The sequence below is a fragment of the Fukomys damarensis genome, unplaced genomic scaffold, assembly GCF_012274545.1.
Source record: "Fukomys damarensis isolate Sample0158 unplaced genomic scaffold, DMR_v1.0_HiC HiC_scaffold_18, whole genome shotgun sequence".
Lineage (NCBI taxonomy): Eukaryota > Metazoa > Chordata > Mammalia > Rodentia > Bathyergidae > Fukomys > Fukomys damarensis.
The window spans coordinates 14,067,133-14,087,442 of NW_022900930.1; positions in this window are offsets into that span (position 1 = coordinate 14,067,133).

Here is a 20,310-nt window from a genome sequence, read left to right on the forward strand (position 1 = left end):
AGCATGGGGACGGTTTTCCCAGCACCATTTTTTAGAGAGGCTAACCCAGCTATTCCCCTACTAGATATCTTCCCAAAAGAATTAAAAGAATCATATCACAGTGATATAGGCTCACCCAGGTTTATAGTGGCACAGTGTATAATAGATAAAACTTGGAAACAGCCCAACGGCCTGTTAACTGGAGACTGGATAAAGAAGAATTTTTAATAAAATGGAGTACTACTCAGCCATAAAGAAGGAGAAAGTAGAGACATTTATAGCTAAGTGAAGGCATATTGAGGACACACTGTTAGGTGAAATTAATAGGACACACATGTGTAAATGCTGTATAGTTTCTCTGGTGTGATAAACTAAAAGTTTAAATAAAGATTAAAATGCAAAATTGATATGTGTAAGAGGAAAAAAAGGTCTAAAGGCCTTTTATTCCTATTTTCTTCATTTTTTTTATCATGAATGTATGTTGAATTTTTCAAATGCCTGCTCTGTGTTTATTGAGATAATCATGTGAATTGGTACATTTTAGGTATATAATATGATGACATTCATTATTGTGAATTTGTACCTTTATATGATGTATCTTTGTTTTTTATTTTTTCCCATTTTTTTGCCGTCCCTCCAACCCCTCCATCCCTCCCTATTTACAAAAACTTTGTTTCCATTTTTTCCTTTTCTTATATTTATTCCTTTCCTTTCTTTTCCCCTACTCCTCCACTTCTCCTTTTCTTCTTATTTCAGTTTATCTGTTTCATCTGTGTTTATTTACTACACTTGCCTATAGCTCTCTTTTTTGTTGGTCCTTTTTTTGGTTTTGGAATTGGGATAGTACTCATTACAGCAATGACTGCAAGTACTGCTTTCTTTTTTATTTTATTAGAGTTTGAGGACTACTAGCATTAAATCTTCTCTAATGTTCTTTTAGACTTCATCAATGAATCTGTCAAGACCTGGGCTTTTCTTAGCTGGTAGTGTTTAAATTACTTCAATTTCACTGACTGATATTGTCTTATTCAGGATTTTTTTTTTCTGATTCAGTTTTGGTAGTTCATATGTATCTAGAAATGTACCCATTTTGACTGAGTTTTTCATTGTCTTAGAGTACAGATTTTTCAAAGTAGCTACCAATAATCTTCTGGATATTCACAGAATCTTTTGTGATTTTTGTCTTTTTCATTTCTAATTACATGATCTGGGTCTTTTAAAAATATATATGTAGTATACAGAGGGAGTATTGAATTGAATTGTGCATTGACCTTCAAACTCCTGCTGGAGAATACAGAACTCCTGCACTCATTTCACTCACTAGAGAAAATCTCATAACCACACCAGACTGGAATTTTGTAATTTACTTAGAGATGACTCTAAACTATTTGCAGTCCTACTCTATGCTTAGAGAAGACTAAAACATTTGGTTAGTCACATTTTAGTATTATAGGATGACTTTTTGGGGGGAAAAAGTAAAAATTTAGTGGGAGATATTTGAGGCCTGGTGGTGTTCCATTTTGGCCTAGGTAGTATTTTAATATGTTCTCTATTATTGCTCTGTAGAACACAAATATATTTTCTTGCGTGTTCACAGCAAACGTTAAATAGAAATAGGCAAATTCTCCATCCTTATTTTTAATAAAAATTATTAATACTCTGAAAAATGCTAATCTATGCATTAAAATTAGTGAAGTAATTCTTAGAAACTGGAATTTTAACCCTAGGGGATACTGACAACTTTTATTTCCGTAGTCTTATTCTATGTTAAATTTTGTTGAACTAGTCCCTATTAATTCAACCTCTCTCTTTATTACTACCATTGTAAAAATGAGGAGAAATCAGAGAAGGAAAAAAGGAAAGAGAAGAAAAGTGAGCAGCAATGTAAAATGTCCAACATCGATCTACCAAGAGTCACAGGAAGAAGAGGATAATAAGAACTTACTAAAGAAGTCATATGAGAAACTTCTCAGAATGAAATAGTAGTGTTTACATCAAAATGATTTGCAGAAACCCCACTAAAAAGAGTGAAGGTCTTTAGTAAACTTCTATAAAACTGTATTTTATTAAAACAATAATGTGACTTATTTAGATTGAATAAATAAAAGATCATTTGAATAATACTAAAATTATTAATTTAAACATTTTATTTAAATTGGGTTCTCCAGAGACAAGCTATGAGAAGCGTACTTGTATTCAGGAGTTTATTAGGGGACCCCTTTCAGTACATGCACCTCTGAGTAAGTGGAGGAGTCAGGACTGCGCACAGGCCGATGTTGAATTGCAGTGTAACCACATGCATTCCACAGAATTTTTGGGGAATGTAAAAGTCATTTTGAATTGAAGCAAGAGGTGTAGGTTTTGTTCTCCAATATCCAACAATCATAAAGAATGCATCAACTCCTGCTGCCTGAATACACTTTTGGAGATGAAATTAGCTTTTAGCCATCAAAGGCTAATAGCCCAGGACATTAGAAAATGTCACTTCTAATAAGGACATTAGAAAAGTCCACCAGAGCATACACTATTTTCCAACACTTGTGCCATTAATAGGTAAATTCATCTCTTCTAGGAAGAACCCTTCTGAGATTCTTGTTGCTTTCTTTTTCTGGGGAAATAAAATGAAAGCAAGTAATACAGACTTTGACACCAACTACTACAACTAATATGCAGCATGGGTCTTACTGAGCGCTGAGCACAAGTGTCACTAGTACTTTGGGCATTTGGCAGTGGTAGAAGGTGCTTTAGTCTTTCAGAGAGAGCCATCTCTAGGCCTATCCAAGTTTACATCCATAGCTACTCCATTTAAAAACATTTTGCAAACAGTGAGCATGACAGAGGCTACTTAATAGCAATTCGTTAAATTCTCTGCGTACTGAATTATTTCATCCTCTTTTGTGGTAGATGTTCATTGGTGAGGTTTAAACTAAAATACAAAGACCTCAATCTGTGCTTTCTATGTCAATTGATGCAGGTTGTATATTTCCACCCTATCAGGGTAGGCAAAAGATTCCATATTGTGTGAGCACATGAAAAATATGCAATTGATCCTTTCTTCTCTTGAAATCTACTTTTATCAGTTCTTCAAATCAAAATTGAGTGTCCCTAATACAGAAGACGTTCATTTCTAAAATCACATGGAATGTAAAATACTAGCTACCATTATGGAACCTAAAATTTCCATTACCTCTTTTTATCTGGCAGGAGTAGAAATGAAAGAAAGAAAAATTAGCATAAACATAAATGCTGTAGTTGTGATTTCACCTCACTTCATACAGGCCTAATTTGGTAACCACAGATATCTTTTTTCATCATGATTTGAACGCTTAGCTTCACTCTGTGTGATATTATTTATCTGATGGGATAATCCAAGTATCTATTCGCATATGATGTAGATGTTTAGTGCTCACTTCGGCAGCACATATATACTAAAATAGGATCTAGATCTTTGATTATCCTGATGCATTTTCCCATTGCTGTGAACTATTGGCCAAAGCAGAATTAAGAGGAGATTCTGTAAATCGGGAATCACCCGGGTTCCCAACGTTTCCCTTTTCTCCCCATCATGGTACAGCAGGACATTTTCTTCTTTAAAATCAGGATCAGTTATTTCACATAACACAATGAAAGCTTCCCTGTTTATAAGATCAAAAGAATAAGAATGAAACTGGTCAGATTGCAGTCTCAGCTTTCAATTAAATGGAATCCAGCTGATGTTCCCTAGAGGCAGTATTCCTTTTGTGAGAAGAGAAATCTAAATCCCCAGAGAACCCATATAATGCAGATTAGGAGGAACAAAGTCTTTCCAATACTTTATGTATTTTAATAGTGAGAGAAATGACTTCTGATTCTCCTCTTTGGATCTGAAATATGTGCATCCTGTCTGTGACAGGAATCACATCAGATACTGGGCACTGATTAAAGGCATATAATGTGTCTTTAGACTGGCGGACCAATTTTATAGAATACTGAATATTCTGTCACACATATCGCACTGTTGGAAGATGTATTAAAACTAAATTCTGTGGGCTAAAATCCATCGCTGTGCTTACATTACTACAATATATGTCTCTTGATCAAAAGTTACTTTTATACGGTTACTACGATGAAATTTGTATGATTAATCCTAGAAGAATTGTCGTGTAGAAAACGCAAATATGTATATTCCTATTTATGTGTGTAGAAGGTGGAGTTTCCTGTACTTTTGTGAAACATTGAATTATTGTCAGAAATACCTGCTCTTTTTCTTACCAGAAGATTATAATCCTAGTGTCCTTTGCCTCTGTGATTTGCCCAAACCTTTTAGTAAAAGGTATATGGAGTTTAGTTTCACTGTCACTGATGGGCTGTTGTCTGAATTATTTTTGTCAAAAGGAAATGAGTGGATGTAAGTAATCTGTGCCATTGTGAACAGAGTAGGGCTTTTAATGTACTATATAATTTGCCCTGCTTTCTCTGAGTTTTTTTCCCCCATAATATTGGAATACAGGGGTAGCTCAGTTGGATTTGTTATATCTCTTTGGATCTAGATTAGCACAACCCTGTAAGTGCACAAAAAATACTTCTTGCTGTTCTTGTTATTGTTTTAAGTCATCGATATTTGATAACTGGTCTTTAGTATAACACAATGTCGTTAATTAAAACCTTTACAATTTTCTGTCATGACTTTTGCACTCTACGTGCGTGCAAGCTAATCAGCTTGGCCCTTAGTGGCTGACATCCCCAAGGAATGAAAGCACATTTGAAGTGAAGCTTTGCCATTTCCTTCTGGCAGGTTAAACACAGCAGCAGTAACCACACTAGGCTGGGTGAGGAAATACTCTTGTACAATTAGCACATAGCCTGTCATCCTTGCTGTCACGGGCACATTATAAAGTGGCCCATTGAGAAACCTCCTGGATGGCTGACATCTGCAGGATTGCGCATGTTCCTTCCCACTTTTGAGAGATTCATCCACAGTGACAGTTCTCTGACAACCATTTATAGGGGAAACAAGTTGTTTCATAGTCTTTGCTTGTTCAGAAAGGCCTATGTCTCACCTCAAAGTCCCTGTTACCCATCTTCAAATATTTTTTTCTTTCCATGTTTCTGATTAGCTGCCCATCCCACTGTCCACACATCAGCAGAGATCTGTATTTCAGGCCATCTCACCTTTTATATGAAGTACTGCACTTCCTAAAATTTCTCTAACTAAAGAGATCCTCACAGGGTTGCATTCCAAGATCCCTCCTGATAGGATATAGTGTGGCAATACCCCAAGGCCGAGTACTGTTTGAACATGATGTGCGTTATTCTTTAAAGCAAACCCATATGTTGCTTCTCCCCATCAAATGCTTCTAAATAGGGTCACTAGAGACATCAGTTTTCCCACCCATTATTGGGTTATATCCACTGCTGATTCTTAATTAACAGAGCTGCTTTCTCTCTTGAAAGTCTCTTGATTTGGATGTTAACAATATGGTCACACAATGGGAGATATAAGCTGAGAGAGAGGTAGAAATGCAGTGGTAATATAAACATGTGAATCTAATTCTTCTTCAGTTTATCTGTGCACCCCGTACCTGCTCAGATCTAATCTCATGAATTCCTTTTCCACTGCATGGTGGCACACTACTGGACACCAGTTTTATGACTCAGTAGTTCAGCAAATACCTTGTGGAGTACCAACAGGCAAGGATGCATGATTATTTATTATCTCGTGGTCAACTATTCTCTTTTTGGTCAAGACCAGTGCTAGGTCACACAGCACTTTTCAAATGGAGAAGAGTTATTATTGAAAATAATGAGTTCATTCCCTTGTACCTTTGGTCCTGTGCTCTTTATCCCACTGTAGCCTGTCAAGCGCTGCATAAATCATCTCTGTCCACCAGGAACACACTCCACACTATGGCTGAATAAATCCAGATATTAGATGATTGTTTTTCCATACTGAAGAGCATATACTTGTTCTGGGCAGCATTCAAAACTGTTTGGCTTTTTTATGATTTATCCAGAGAAGCACACATAAATATGATATGTCTCAAAATTCAAAAATCCCAATAAACACTGAGCTTTTTTCTTCATAGTGGACAGAGCATGATCCAGCAAACTTTCTTCTCATTAAAGAGCGTGTTCTGAGGTACTCTCTGCATTATTCAACCTAGGGGAATTTCCCTGATTCAACAAGTCCACGACATTGTGCAGTTTATAATCCATTCTCTTGTATTCATTTATTTTACTACAACACTTGGAATCCTATTGAATTATCAAAATGAAACTCATTTTTAACTCTGCCATCAACATAAAACATCAGTCATGAGACACCAGCATGGTCAAGAGACCTTTTGACTTTGTCATGACTTAACTCAGTCAGGAAAGTAAGGGTATAGCGGTATCACTTCTGATGATGGCAAAATTCTTACAATATTAACTTACCTGATGGGAAGAAAAGAAGCTACTGAAAACAAGATAGTGTGAATGTTGATTGAGTCCATAACAGATGCCAAATCCAGCAAATCAACTGTGATATCATTATGGTATTGATTTTGTGGTAATCAACAATCTTTCCCCAAGGCAGTTAAATGAAAATCACTGGATATTTAAAGCATTAAAATCTATACTTTAAAAATATTGGTAGTTGGTAGTACTCCCTGCTTCCGTTCTAGATTTTTTGTGGCTTTCTTTCTTTCTTTCTTTCTTTCTTTCTTTCTTTCTTTCTTTCTTTCTTTATGGTATGCAGGGATCAAACTTGGGACCTTGTGCTTGTGAAGCAGGGGTTGTGGCTTTTTATTTATTCTTTTGTCAAAATAGAGCAAGAATATCCAAGGCTTCCACTTGGCCTTTTCTACCATAACTGATTTTCATTGAAAATATGCAGGCATCCTGCCAGGAACTATGTCTATACCTGTTACATATTGAGATCCTGAAAAAATAATCACAACAAATGTTTGCTGTAAGTCATCTACTGCCACTTGAGTTAGTATTGTTTCTACTAGCCTAGGATTTTCTACCTAAATACATTAGACATGCCTAACCTGAAAGTCTATTTTATTCCTGGTAACTTCATGATCAATTAACCATTGCTATAGATCTTTGTCTTGCAAAGCATGATTATCACACAACTCAGGAACTTATTGGTCTAAATGAATTCACATGGCCTCTGATACATCAACACTGTGAGGCCCTATAGAGGTAATGGAAATCTCCACTGTTAAAATGTTCTTTCTTGTCACTATGCAGATTTGCACACTGTTGCTCCTTTCACTAAACATTTCCTTACAACTTAGTGAATGGAGTCCCCACTGGGACATTGCAGAGAACAGGTGAGCACAGGTGAGTGAGCATTTTGTAGAAAACAGAGCTGCTAGTCTAACATCCATGATAACCTTAACATCTCGGCTCCACATGAATGAAGCTTATACATTGTTTTTCAATCACTATAGGCGACTATCTAGTTTAACTTTCAATTAACCAGGACAGTGAGAGAGACACTTAAGGGATGGTAAGAGGAATTTAGGGCTTCTCCTAATAGCACTATGTCCAGAAATTTGCTCCCCCTGACAGTATTCAATTCAATACAGTAAATCCTAAATCTCGGATAAGTACATATACATCAATACATTGATCCAAACCAATGCTACATTATATTCTTTCTGGTTTAGTATAGAGTCCACTTATAAAATACTCCTTAGACCACTGTTCAGTGACGTTCCACAACAAGGGTGGGGTGTTGAGCATTTCCCCTGGGGGCATGCCATGAATTTCAAGTCTCGTTTATGAATAATTAATTTGATATGGACTTGAAGAAAGAAAATGTCAGGGAGGAAATATACTCTGAACTGAATCAGCAACTGTTTCTTAGGAAGCAGCCTGAGGACTGCTTTAAAATATAGTATTTTGATAGAAAACTAGAAGAATATAAAGGACAAAATGTCTGAAAATTACTGCCATTGCAAACATGGTTCATAACTGAGTTCCTGAGAGAAGGGGGCACTCCATAATGAGGACCACGTGGGATGGTGTCAGATATGATCAGGAGACCCAGTGAGACGGGGAACTCGGAGAAAGAAGCTTTATTAAGGTCTCCATGGAGAGGAACAGTTAAGGCAAGCTAAGCAGGATTGTTTGGCTCATTTAAGAAATGTTAGTGGTCTCTAGTTTTCTGTATCTGGCCTCAGATGATTAGGGCAAGGGTCAGAGGCCTGGAGTTTGCATGCTCAGAGAGCTTCAGTGTGGACCCTGGGTTAGTCGGCTTTTACACAAAAAGCACAGTGCTGAGTTGCTTGCTATCTCTGGGAAGCAGCTCCCTCTGGAGGGACGTTTCAAAGTCAATAAGGCCTCAGTTAGAAAATATCAAAGTATAGAGAGAGAAGAAAAAAAAACTTGATTAATGCAGGAACCAAACATAAATATATCCGTGTGTGTGTGTGTGTGTGTGTGTGTGTGTGCGTGCTAGGGTGTTTGCATATGGTAAGAAGATATATTTGCTAAATATATCAATTCTGAAAGATTTTACTGTTACATTATTTTAACATTGCCTGCCTCTATTCAAATTTCTTCACCACATGCCTCAGGTTTTATCTTTAGTAACTACAAAACATAGCATAATACGAAGTATTGATATTTTATTGCTACTGTATTATAGCTGCTGTTAGCATGCTCATTGCCTGCCTCTATTCAAATTTCTTCACCACATGCCTCAGGTTTTATCTTTAGTAACTACAATTTAACATAGCATAATACGAAGTATTGATATTTTATTGCTACTGTATTATAGCTGCTGTTAGCATGTATTGCCTTTTTCATTCTTCAAAAATGGCCTATAGATTTTGGGATTTTTTTTTCTCATTTTATTCTTAGTTGGACCCTCAGGACTTGGGGTCATCCCGTCACTGTTTGTGCTTTCTAGACTGGTCAGAAAGAGTGAAGCATCTTCACAACCTTCACAATCATGATTGTTAACCTACTGACCAAGTGCGTTAGCCAGTTGACCTCCATTTGTGCACCATTCTTCACCTTTCCTAAAGCTACTCAAAAGTCAATTACTAAATTAGTAATTTAGTAATTTCCCATCTGGGAAAAAAGAAGCATTTGTAGAGAGGAAACTTGGATGTATATGTATTTTACAATGATGCATATAGAGTAGGAAGAAATGATGGAACAAGGTAGTTCCCTGAAGCTAGGAAATCTAAGTGGCCTTTTCAGTTCTCATTCTAAAATAGCAAGTAAGGAAAGGAATTCTCCAAGACTGCAGTGGGTCAATGTACTGAAAGTACTCTGTGCCAACAACTGCCTTGCATATTAGAAGGATGCATCCATCTGACTTTGACCCTGCAGGAAAGAAGTCTATAGAATGAAATCCAAATTTCAATGTCCTCCAAACTTTTTATCTGCAGATGTTATTTGCAGAAAGCCCCTGGGAGACCAAGAATGCTAGAGCAGTAAGATATGTCCATAGAGGTTGGCATCCAGTTATCTCGAAGATAACTTTAGATGGGCTTGACAAGGATAACACAAAATAACCAGCAGAAGTGTCATTACAGGAGACAAATGCAAGACAGTTCAAACATCTTCCTTTTTTCTTCTAAACCTGCACTAAGGAGGTCTAGAACATTCTCCAAAGACCATGTACTAAAGGCTTTGTTCCGCAGGCTATGCAGCTTTGCGGAGCATAAAAGAAGATAGCGCCTAGAGAGGAGGTTAGGGGATTAGGGGGCACTCACTGGAGGAAATGCTGGGCTCAGCCCTTCCACTTTCTCTGTTCTGCTTTCTGGCTGCATGAGATGAGCAGCTTCTCTCTTTGCTACATACTCCAAACAGGCCCAAATCAACTCAGGCCCAAAAGCAATGAGGCCAGATGACCACTAACTGAAACCTCCAACACTGTGAGACGAAAAAAATCTTTTCTCCGTGTAAGTTGATTGTATCAGGTGTTTGTTATAGGGTTGGAAAGTCAATCAACACAGTCGCTTATGGGTTCTTTCTTCCTCTTATAGACACAATGCTGTTCAACATCAGAGTACCCTCACTTTCTCACAAAGCAAGTTATCATTCTAACTCTGAATGGTTTGGTTTTCCAAATCAGGTGGCTCATATTGCCTGAAATTTAGGGATAAATATTTGACTCTTTCTTGCCAGATAAGTTACTCAGAGACCTGCATTTATAAAACAGTTGTAATATCAAGACACATTTCTCGCTTTACATAACTACTTCATTTTTGTAGCCTAAATGCATAAAGAAGGGGAAAGAAGTTTATAACATCATAGAAAAGATATAGTATCACCTTATACCCGAAAATAACTTCTTTGTTTCTTCCTGTTTTTTCTTTGTTTTTTAATTTTAGAGCTATGATCCTATATCCACATTCATTTCTTTCTAATGAAGGAATTTAAATACCTGTGGGCCAGATATTTAAGAAATATGTATGGTCCAGTATTTTCACTGCTTTGGGGCAGTGAATTGAAAACTAACTAAGTGAATTGAAAAGATCACTGATTAATGGGAAATTAAGATATGAGGCTGCACTGTATGTATTGCAAACAGACATCATTAAATTAACGCCATTACAATTTGAATTTCAGCAGCTTCCAAAACCAGCTTATATAAAACTACTTATTCTAAAATGAGCTTAATTTCTCCTTGTAAACAATTCTATTGAACATCATTAATTTCAGCTTTCAGGAGGCTGCTTTCTCCAATATAAATTGGTTTAGGAAAATTAAGAATTACATTAAAACAATTTGTTTACAATGCTAGGGGTTAAACCCAGGGCCTTGTGTATCCTAGACAAGGGCTCTGCCATTGAGCTGCAATGTCAGACTCAAATTAAACTCTTTTATGAAAGAGTTGGTCCTTCTAACTTATAGTAACAATTCTTTAGTGAATTTTTTATTGTATATATTTTACTGTAATGTTCAAGAATGTCATGGTGAAAATCTAATTACTTTGGGTAAAACCCACTCCTGCTTCTGACATGTATTTTTCTATTTAAAATCAGTACACATAGTAACTTTTAGTTTTATAATTCCAATTCTCATAATACTCTACACAGTTGTTTAGAAACTATATGATATGTTAATTTTTACAGATTGATATAGATATAGATAGATTTGGACTGATTATCATGTACTTTTAAAATTTTTACTTTATATACATTTTCCCGTTCTCCACACTCTCTATTTAAGTCTACATAAGCTGTACCTATCTGCAAATGTATCATCCAAGATAGGCAGCATATCTCTTCAAACTATTCATGGCTTTTTTTGCAGAATGAGATCATGATTCTATTAAAGTCTATGGATATATGACTAGACAATATATTTTCTATATGGGCCTCCTGGAAATGAGTGCTTTGATTTTGAATAAAAGTGAATTGGAAATAGTCATTCTATTTTCTGGTATTGAATGAAGAAATCCATAACTTTGGAAGCTGGCTGGTAGCCATTCTGTGGAGTGAGGGTTTTGAGCCAGGCACAAGGATGAAGCAAGCCCAAGGAAGGTAGGGCAGAGCGATGACTTTAACTTCAGTCTTTGGGAATATTTGGGTCTGACTGAAGATCTCTCAACTTCTAGATGTTCTCCACAAATCAATAGGTAGCACCCGTTCTCAGTATTTTGTCATTCCTTAAGCTCATTGGTACATTTTAGGTATACAGTGCAGTTGCATTGGCCACTGGGATCTTGTACCTTTTACATGATGTATCTTTCTTCTTACTTTCCCCCATTCCCCACCCTTCCTTCGCCTCCTCCACCCTTTGCCATTTACAAAGACTTTGTTTCCATTATCTCATATTTTTTCTTTTCTTTTCTTTCCTTTTCCCCACCCCTCCTATATCCTCTACTACTTTAGACCTTTTCTTCCCATTTCATGTTATCAATTATACATTTTGGTCCTTATTTACACTTTTAGTTTTCACACCAGAAAAAACTATTTGATATTTATACGTTTCCTATTTATTTCACTTAAGAGTATGACCTCAGTGTGCAATCATTTAGCTATATAAATGTATCTAGTTTCTAGTTCTTTATGACTGAGTAGTACTCTATTTTATTAAAACAAAAACAAAAACGAAAACAAAAACCAAAAAAACACATCTTCTTTATCCAGTCTCCAGTTTATGGGCAATTGGGCTGCTCCCAAGTTTTAACTGCTGCATACTGTGTTGCGGTAAACATGGGTGTGCATATATTGCTGTGGTATGATTCTTTTGGGAAGATATCCAGTAGGGAAATAGCTTGGTCAAAAGGGACCTGTACTTCTAGTTTTTTAAGATATCTCCATATTGATTTCCACAGTGGTTGCACCAATCTGCATTCCCACCAACAATGGAGAAGGGTTCCTTTCTCCCCACAACCCTGCTAGAATTTGTTATTGTTTGATTTCTCAATAGCAGCTTTTCATTCTGGGGTGAAGTAGAATCTCAGTGTTGTTTTCATCTTCATCTCTCAAATTACCAGTGATGTTGAACATTTTTTCATATATATCAAAATGCTTCCTGGCATCTTTGCAAATGCAGTAACTAGTGGTCTTTGAGATAATGATATTTCTAAGAAAGTAATCTGCAAATTAAGCTGCAGAAACCTCCCCTTTTGAAGTAATTGTTTTCACTTAAAAGTCTTTAAATACTTCATATCAGAATACTGAAAGTATTTTTCTCATCACTTTTTAAGTAGATGTTTTCTGTTGAACCCCATGTGTCTCAAAAGCTGTTAATGAGAAAATTGTTAACTAAACATTATGACAGGGATGCATAAAATTTGTTGTGAAAGATTTTCCATACTTCATTAACAAAAGATGAAATTACAATGGTCCTCTTTCTTCCACATTTTTCTGTGTGTATACACACAAAATCTGCTAGAATACACTTTGATTCTTTGAAAGAGCAATTACCAAATACAGACAATACGGTAGGTAAGGTTTAGTTTTTCTATTTTATTATTTTAAGGCAATACCTACTACCACATTAGTCATATGAACTATGTATTATAAATCCCTGTGCTTCTTTAGCAAAAAGCCCAAAGCTACATATGAACTTCAGAATGAATTTACTAATCTATATTTTATTTCCAGCTTCTTGAGTTTTAATAGGCTTATATTATCTGTAATATACAGATTTTGAAGTTTAACTTAGTGTTTGTAGAGAAAACTATGTAGCCCATCTCCCCAGAAGCATAAATTTTCCTACTCATGTTCTTTTAAAGTTTATTTAAAGTCATTTTTAAAAATTACTCCAACCCCAGTGTGATGTCTTTTATCATTCACCTGAATTATTATAAGTCAGTTAGCTGAGTTTCCTCTTCTTTTTCTTTGCCTTTTCGAGGCCTCGCTGTTTCAAATGGTAGACCTCCTAATGCCTGGATTACAATCACAGAATCAGAGAATGTATTTATGATGAAGTAATCTTAGTTACTGGCTAGAAGCAAATTTATCTATTTGCTGTATTTCAGATCCACTGATATCCATTTTTAAATCAATCACTATGTTAATTGTTAAAATTTCAAAAATTATACTAAACAATGTATTATTTTCACAAAAGCAATAGTAAAATATATGTATCTATTACTATGCAATATTTTGTCATAAACGTGGGAAGGTACAAAGCAAAACATTTTCAAACATTGTTTTTAGGGATTTAGGCTCTATTTGATCAACATAATTTTCAAAGTATTTTTGTGTAAAATGATATATGTTTTTGATGTGGTACATAAAACATAAATTCTCTAAGAGGATTTTAAAAAATGAGTCAGAAGCAAATTTTTCATGAGGTAAGAAGCCTTTCAGGTGTTCTGTAACCATACTTGGAACTATCTGGTTTAAATGTGTTATGTCACATGGCATCTATTTTTCTAAATTTCAGCATTCTATGCTTATTCACAATTCTTTGAACATATATGTTTACTTGTGCTTTTAACAAATCCAAAAAGTAAATTAAACAAAAAGAGTGTATTTATAAAGAAATTTTCTTCTGCACTTTAAAGTCTTAAATGAGTTTCCAGTTAAAAAATATCTTTCAAATTACTCAGACTCCTGCTAAGGAAGACTGTGCACAGTAGCAATTAGGACAGTTAATCAGTTGGATTTGTCATCTAAAGGGGGAAAATCATTAACAAGACGCTGGGTGGCCAGTGACAGCTTAAATACTTATAAATCACAAAATTGTCAGCTCCTTCATTTAAAGGGGATAGGTTGAGCCTTTTTCAATTTAAACTTTTGATTTATGTCACTTTGCCAAGAACCTGAACACTTGGAATCCTGTCATGCAAAAAACTTGAGAACTGTGATAAAAGTGAAACATGCAAGGTGCCCTATACGAAGCCACACATCTCTTCTTTGAGCACTGCATCCGGGCCTCATCAGACTGTAGCAAGCATTTTACATAGATTCCTTCCCACACCATGGAACATCTCCTGTGTGTCACAGTTGGCTCTACACTATGTCACATGGTGGAAGGAGGCACAAAGCCTCCACTCAAGGACTTCACTATCCCACTCCAAAAATGACTTGTGAAACATAAGATTTAAACACTGCCAATGCTGCAAACTAACAATTCTCTTCTACCAAATGGACTAAATGGACAAATCAGGACTATTTCTCAGAAGAAAACGAGAAGCAGTTAAATATACAGTATCTGTAATTCTGTGATTAAGGGACTAGTATTGTTAACATCACAAATTACCAAAAAGCATGTTCCTATTTATCTCAATTTTTAAAAAACAAGTAAAAATATTATAGTAAAAATAGATGTGTACTATCTTTTAGTGTTACCTACTCATTCATTGATGTCTGAGACTTATCAATACTGTCATTCAATTGACTCTGCTGTAAACACAATTTTATTGAGGTATAATTAATATATAATAAAGTGTACTTGTTTAATATATAATATATATATATATATATAATGTGCTGAATTTTGACTTAGGTTTACACCCGGGAAATTATCACCAGAAGGTCAAGATAAAAAATATTCATCAACTCTGGAAGATTCTTAGTGTCATTCTGTTTTATTTGTTTGTGTGTTTGTTTTGTTTGTTCTTGCTAAGAACACATAACATGAACTCTTCGCTCCTAACACATTTTTTTGGTGTGGTACAGTGGATCCCGGAAATTCATGGAGGTTGTGTGCCTAGAGTACCTACAAATTGTGAGAAACTGAAAATTTCAGGTATGGTCAGAAAAATGCTTATAAATGTCTATTTTTGTAGTTTAAGCCCTAAACATGCTGTGTCTCCCACAGTTATGTAATTTAATTTAATAAAATACTGTATTAATAAAGCCCTAGAAGGAGCAGGGCATTTTGGCCATATCTTGGGGATCTTAGGGCTTTAAGAAGAACAAAACTGAATATACTAGAGACAGCTACACGTGGTACAGCAACCTGTTATGATGCAGGAATGCTGTGACATCTCCTGGAGAACAACACTTTCTGATTGGCTGTTTGATAATCCTCCTTCCAAGACAGCAACAACAACAGCAACAACAACAACAACAACAACAACAGTCTGCAGAGGATGTATGTGGCTTCCTTGAAATTGGCAGGAATTCTGAGAACAGTTATTAGGTTCTAAGGAAAAAATCCATCGATGACTGAGGCTGTGAACTTTGAACTGTAACTTCACGGGGCATACCGTTTGTTGACATCGGATACTATGCTACACAGGATCTATCTAGAGCAAGTTCATGTTTGTATAATTTCAGTTTTACACCAGTTGAACAAAAGCTCTCTGTTTTCCCCTTCCTCTGACTACCAGTCATTACCGTTCTATTTTTTGTTGCTTTGAGTTTGACAGTCTTTTGTACCTCATATAAGTGCACGCCTGCTGAATTTGGCTTTCTGTGACAAGTTTATTATGATGGCCTTGTAATTTTTCCCTGATGTCACAAATGGCAGGATTTCTTTTTTTCTTATTGCCGAATAATACAGCATTGCATGTGCATGCCACTTTTTCTTTATTACCTATCTGTAGGCATTTGTGCTGGCTACCGATAATTTGGTTATTGTGAATATTTCTGCAATGAACATAGAAGTGCAGATATCTCTTTGAGATTCTGATTTCAATTATTTTTTCCATTTGTTTGTTTGTCTTTGCTGTATACTACATAATTCTGTGGTTCTTTTCTTAATCATTTGCAAACCTTCCATGATGGCTTCCATAGGTACAGCACCAATTCTCAACAGTTTAAATTTCTCCACTTTTTTGTCAATACTTACTATTTCTTTTAAAGAAGCAGTAATTCTAACCAGTGATACAAGATTGCAGTTTTGATATGCATTTCTCTTCTGATTAGTGACATCAAGCATCTACACATTTGCCTATTGGCCATGAACTATCTACTCTGGAGAAATGTTCATTCAAGGTCTCTACCTAGTTTACAATTGGATGACTTTATTTTAATTTTTTTTTCATATTGTCTTTGATTTGCAGGAGTTTCTTGTATATGTTGGTGTTAATACATTATCAGATAGTTTGTTTATAAATATTTTCTCTGGTGCTTGTAAGTTACTTTTGAATTCTGCAAATTCTTTCCTTTGCTGTCCAGAAGCTTTTCTTACTTTGATGTTGGCCTGCTTGACTATTTTTTATTTTGTCATCTATGGATTTAGTGTTGTAATGAAATAATTATTGCTAAACACAATATTAAGAAGTTTTTCTCATTTTATTGTAAGAATTTTAAGGGTCTTATGTTTAAGTATTTATCCATTTTGAGTTGATTTTTTAAAAATATAAGATAGGTATTCATTTTCAATTTTTTTGCATTTGAATAAAAGGTTTCCTGTCACATTTTATTGTAGAGAGTGTTTTCCCACTGTGTATCCTTGGCACTCTTGTTGAATGCTATATGTGGGTTTGTTCCTGGGCTCCATTCCGTTGCACTGGTCTTTGTGTCTATTTCCATGCCAATACCATACTGTTTTAATTAATGTAGGTTCATAATACATTTGAAGGGAAAACTGTGATGTTTTAGTTATTTTCTTGTTTTACAAATTGGCTTTAAGTACTTAAAGTTTTTGGTGGTTCCTTATAAATTTTAGAATCTTTTCCTATTTCTGGAAGATTATTGTGGAATTTTTATAGGGATGGCAGTGAATTTGAAAGTGTCTTGTTATGATAGACATTTTAATGATCTCAGCTCTTTTACACTCTGAACACAAGAAAAGTTTCCAATTTATTCATGGCTCCTTTAATTTCTTCTATTGACGTTTTGCAGTTTTGAGAGAACTGAATCAATGATATTTTCATTTAATTTTCAAGATTTTCTTTTTCATAACCATCAAGTTAAGGTTTAACTAAACTCATTTGGGCTACTCTAATGGGTACTAAACCTTTTTAAGCTTTCTAATGCTGTTGTGGACTTTATTTTCAAAACATGATTTTTCCTTTACAGTAAGAGATATTGTAAATGTCATTAGGACCCATTATATACATATTAGAATAAATATTTTATTTTAGAAATAATTTTAACCTTCTTATCATCATCGAAATACTTAGTATGAAGTTGAAATTTTACAAACACAGAGAAACAATCTCACACAATTTACTTAAATGGTAATTAATCATAGGTGGCAATATGTACAATTCTTTGAAGAGTTATTCGAAATTAATAAATCAAGTGGGATCACTTGAATAATTATTTACCAGGGACTTATGAGGAGATCACTGTTTTTTGGGTTTTTTTTTTGGATAAAATATTGAGAGGTCAATTAGGCCTTGGTCAAATAAATAATGACAAATAATCTTCTAACTAATCAATGTTACCTGTAGGCTTTAGAACTTGATTAAAGGCAAAATTTCCACTCAATTGATCCAGATTTAATGCATAATGGAAGTAGGGGAAGCTCTTGTTTTGGAATATACTTAAGTTTTGTTTTTGTGCTTAGACAAGTATGGAAATCCATAAGGTAAGGGAGCGAGAGTTCAGAGGATGGGGGCGCAGAGAGATTGGAGAGAAAGTAGAGTGAGTATAGAGCACTTAGGTCATGAACAAAAAGAAAATAACTTTGTTTAAGGTTATGTCCTAGCTGAGAATGTATGATAATATTTTAGAGAAAAATGTAAGTTGAAAGGTCCAAATAATAAATTTAAAAATAACTTTTCTCTAAAAGCATTGTAAAACATTTTTTAAAAAGTGTAAGGTGAAAGCAGGAAGCATCCCTGCTTTGTTGCTCTGTAACACGCTATGAAAATTAGAGTAATCTTTTTGAAGCATGTTACTGGATAACGTGAACAACTCCTTAGGCAGTAAGGTAGAGCTTCCTACATTTGAAATGTAGACAAATTGGTAGAAAAATGCAGCAACTTGAGCAACAAAGCAGAATGCACAATGGAAACCCATGAAGAACAGATACAGGTGGATATTGTGATGATTTGTCAAAATTTAAACACTTTTGTTGAGCAATCACCCATACAGGGACAATGATTTGTATTCTCTTTGCTCATTCAGTTCTCTTCCAATCAAATGAAGCCAATATACCAACTTCAATAGACTTGGATTACCTTTTCATTTATTTTTAATATTCTCATTTTGTATTTTAATGCTAATATATATGATGAGGTCTTTAATACATACTTGTATGTGTGTGCCTCTGTGTGTGTGTTCACATGTGTGTGTGTTCATGTTTGGCCTTTGTGAAAATTTACATTGTGGTAGACATCATGGTCAACAGTTTATTCTCACTGCTGCATTTTTGAGAGAATGTAAAGTAAAAATTAATAAATTTAAAGTTATAATTATGCATTTAAATTTACAATTTAGAAATGCATAACTAGCAAATGTAGTCATGATTCAGAGACAACTGCCTTGGATAAGGCTAGAACACAAAGATCTATAAAATGCACAAAAAATATTTAACCCAAATTTAGTATTGGACATATAAAACAGGGAAATGATGAGCCATGTCTAAAATATTTCATCACGTTGAACAGACATTAAGACATTGCTTATACCATATGATTTCCAGATTACAAAGTAATTGGATGGCTATAACCCTTGACTGTATCAATTCGATTGGTAAAGAATATCCTCCCAAAATTAAAAAAGAGTAAGCAGAGAATGTCATCTGCAAGATTAAATGGAAGTTAATTACTTTGCTAAAATTCCTGAAGTCAAAAGCCAGTATGACCTCCACAACAAATCCACAGGTTTGATCAATTATTTCTTTACCCAATTTTCTCATTTATTCCCCACTGACCAAAGAAAGAATTAACATTTTTATTCTAAGGTAGGATAGAAGACAATAAAATTGAAAGGTATGACCAAAATCAATCATCAAATCACTCAAAAGTTTGTATTTAAATATCTTCTAAATATTTTACACCGAAAAAAAGTTAATGTGATAAATTCTGAATTTATCGGTTTAGATGCGCTCAATAAGAATTTGTTGGAAATATATTGCTGAATTACTTAAAGAAATATTAGCACTCTGAAAGGCTGATTGATTTATTTTATTCTTATTGAGTTTATTGGTGCTTTTCAAGTATACAGTAGTTGCATTTATCATTGGGATCTTGTACCTTTACATGATAGATCTTGGTTCTCTTTTTTTCCCTATACCCCTGCCTTCCCCTCACACCCTCCTTCCCTCGCTATTAACAAAAACTTTATTTCCAGTTTTTCATTTTCTCATATTTTTTCTTTTCTCTTATTTCCTTTCACCTACACTTCCCATTTCCTCTACACCTTGAGCCTTTTTCTTCCTATTTCACATTGTCAATTACACAATTTGGATCTTATCAGGCTGATTAATTTAGGTCTGGATTTTGCTAACAATCAATGAGTTTGAAATATTTGGAGTGCCAAGGCATATTATAGGGGAAGGACCCAAATTCTCTGGAATATGGGACTGTTTCACGGCATCAACCATTGCAACCTGAAAATTCTAACCAACGTATTCAAGAGAGGTCTTTTGGTAGGTATTCTTTTCATCCAGGAATAAAGCAACACATTGATGAAGAGTGAACTAGTATTCTAGAAAAGTCCGGGGATATGTCACTGTGGAATTACACTTCTGCTTTCAATGGAAACAGAAACTGAATCCTGAAATACAGACCTTCATAGAAAGAGTGGGTGAAAATATCCAAGTAAGAATTTTGGGGAGGATAGAGTGGAGTGCAACACAGTGTTTTGACCCACAAGAGATGTGCTATCATAGCCAGCTAAACAAAGACTTCTAGCCATAAAAACCAAATAATCTAGAAAAGATCTACAAATCAGAACAAGTCTTTGTCCAAAGGTCACAAACCTGATTCTTATCCACCACCTTGTTATGCTTATCTATTTATCTAGTCTATAGACTTGTGTTCCATTACTTTTTTGTTGGGGGAAGAGTAAATTCCATACAAAGAAGAAATTT